This window comes from Humulus lupulus, chromosome 6 (genome assembly GCF_963169125.1).
Source record: "Humulus lupulus chromosome 6, drHumLupu1.1, whole genome shotgun sequence".
In the NCBI taxonomy this organism is placed as follows: domain Eukaryota; kingdom Viridiplantae; phylum Streptophyta; class Magnoliopsida; order Rosales; family Cannabaceae; genus Humulus; species Humulus lupulus.
The window spans coordinates 2,952,837-2,955,980 of NC_084798.1; the positions used below are offsets into that span (position 1 = coordinate 2,952,837).

Here is a 3,144-nt window from a genome sequence, read left to right on the forward strand (position 1 = left end):
TAACTATTTTGACAAATTACATGAAACCAATCTTTATCTAAGGACTTCGTTTTGCTTGAAATTAAAGGGTATATTCTCAAACAATTTTCACTTTTATTGACTATCTATGATGACTTACACCAATGTTATAAGACATTAAAAGTAATCAGGGATATTTAAAGTCTAAGGGTAAGTCATCAAAAATTATTGTTTATGACTAAGTGTGTAAGTCACTAAATGTAGTGGGAGACGTTATTTATAATTAATTAAAAAATCGAAATAAAATAATTAAATATATATAATTCTGACAATTTGAGGTTTCTAACGTCTCCCTAGGGAGGACGTGCACACTTCCAACGTCTCCCCTAGGAAGACGTGCCACATCATATTTGTAGAATTTTATCTGCTTTTCCTTGCACATTTTCCTTTTTGTGGGTTACATAATTTTGGCAGGCAATCAGCCATAATTTACGTAACTACATATATTAGTCATGCATGTATAAGTTTTCTAGATTTACGTTAAGCCTGCCGTCAAACTTTACACCAATGAACTTGAAATACAGGTCAGATTAGGATAACAACTGAATCTTAAAAGAAAAACAAAACAACCAGATCAACAACACAAAAAGGAGGCCGTAGAGGGCGATGAGAGCGAGAGAGAGGGAAGAAGTAGAGGGAGAGTTAGCCGTACGTGTAGAGAATTATAATTCATATAGTAAAAATGAGCACAAATGTTCACTAATCAAGATCAGCACATTTATAAGCTTAATTATTGGCCATTTAGAGTAAATAATATTCATTCATATAGGGCTCTTACACCATAAACTCAGTTAGGTATTTAATTGTAGCCGGCGAAAGACAAACTTCAAAGTCAATACTTCCTTCTTCAGCCCCTGGAAACGGCGTCAACTTGCCGTCAATCTTATTCCCCGTGCCGCTTCGAACTGCCACCGGGGCTTCCCCAACCAAAATCATTACCATAAACATTAAACCGAGGAGAACTGCCACTGATCACCGTGTTTGGCGGTAGTTTCTCGAATTCTAATGGCATAGGGCTCTCAACCCAAAGCTCCCAAATCTTTTTCGCATTTGTGGCCGTCATAGAATTAATCTTTCGTTTAATCTGCCCCGCCACCCAGCCCAATCCACGATCTAATAGCTCCCTTGCTTTGCATTGTACGGTCACACCTTGAACCGCGGTTCCTAGGTACCCTTCTGGCAGTGGTGGCTCTAGTCTTGACCTCAGCCCCACTGCTACCATGTACCTGACATCCTCGTCGGCGTTCAGATTCCTGCCACGTGTCACCAATATCCAAAGATGAGCCATGAGCGCTTGAAGGGACGATATCTCGTTATTGGTGAACCCCATCTCGGAGTTGGCTTTTTTCTTAAGCTCAGCAATTCTTTCCTTGGAGAAATGGATCATCATTTGTTGTAGATCAGCTAATGATGAAGAGGTTGGTTGATGATGATCATGGAAGAAGGGGACTCGGATTGGGAGATCAAGGTAGTCAGGGCGATCTCTACTCAAAACGAAGTCGTAGTTGTTATTACCGTTGCATGAGATTTCCGACCAAACGTTGAAGAATTTCCAAAACAACGTGCCGTCACTGACGGCATGGTTTACACTACACGCGACGAAGAAGCCATCGACGAGTTTAGTTACTTGGACAGCCACCAAAGGTAGATTCGAAATGGCAGCTTCGTAGTTCAAAACTCCGTTAAATAAAAAAAGAGAGTAAACGATGTCGTCTGGGACAATGACTGGGTCTAGAATATCAGCCACCGTACGTGACGCTGTCAATGAAGGCGTGGACAAAAAGGACTCCGGCCCCGTCACAGTCAACGTGAAAACAAGCGGTTTGGTCGTCGTTTTTAGTCATGACGAGTCGGCCGGCGAGAGGATAGACAATATCTAACGTACGAGATAGAGTTGCTTGTAACTGGCGTACGAAGTTGGTATCGGGCGGTGGCTTTTGATGAAAAAGAAGACCCTTTTGGATGTGATGAGCATTGAGGAGTTGAAGATCAGAAGGAGTCAACTCGAGTCGTTCATTGATTAACTCACTGTGATTATTATTATTAGGATTATCGTGGAGACTCGCTGGTTGAAGGAGGGTGGTTGAGATGAATTGGGCTTTCATGATTTTAAGAATGATGAATGATGATCAGTTAGATCATATAGACATTATAAGATTATTAATTTTGAACCAAATTTGTGAAATTGGAAGCTATTTAATGATTTTGTCTCTAGGGTGTAACATTCAGCAAGATTTGAAACGATGGTGTTAAAATGAGAATTGGCGTGACGTTTTTAAAATGCTTATGTGCCTTATTTCTAGGCTATTACTGTAGTTCTTTTCCTTCACGTGTTTAGCAGTAAAGCAACAGTTCACTACACAATAAAAAAGATTATCCTTATTTTCAAATAAATTAATGAACGTTTTATTTATGACATAAGCCACATTGGTTATTTATTTATACCATTTTTAAGGAAGTGAACATGATCACATGGTCTCTGACAAACAAAAGGACTTCTCCTGCTATTTCTACGGAGTATATTTCTTTGCAATTTCACTCTCGGTAACTAACTACATTGTAACCAACATGTCCACATACTACAAGCTAAAGCTAATGGGGTCCTATTGTATGGTCAACACACATGGTCTCTGACAAACAAAAGGATTTCTCCTGCCATTTCTACGGAGTACTGCTGATTTGATTGACTACTTTTCTTTGTAATTTCATTCTTGGTAATAATTGTACTATTTCGCAAATTATGTGAAGTTTCGTAGAAGTGGTTAGCAGCCAAAAATAGAAAAAAAAAACATTTTCAAACACCACTTTACTAGTAAATACAGTTCTAAAACCTAACAATTTGAAAAAGAAAAATTGAGAAAAAACAATAAGTAATCATATAAAACCTACGCATTTAGAAATAAATATTTATAGTCAATAGTCATCACATACCTTACGCTCTGGCACAGACTGCATTTGGGTACAGAATTTCTACTGCTTCATGTTAATACAAGATATGTAAAGGAATTTTTTTTTTTTTTTTTTTTTATAGAAGCTTCGTTTTAAGTTTTACTGGCAGGGTTCTCAGTATTTTTTAATCCGTGAATAATTTTTGGCACGATTTTTTTTATGACCGTGTATATATTG

The 3,144-nt window shown here is 38.0% G+C and overlaps 1 pseudogene; it reads right to left on the bottom strand.

Moving 5' to 3' along the window:
- Positions 1-792: 792 nt before the first annotated feature.
- LOC133783639 (uncharacterized acetyltransferase At3g50280-like) lies at positions 793-2,123 on the bottom strand (annotated as a pseudogene).
- Between the last annotated feature and the right edge of the window lie 1,021 nt (positions 2,124-3,144).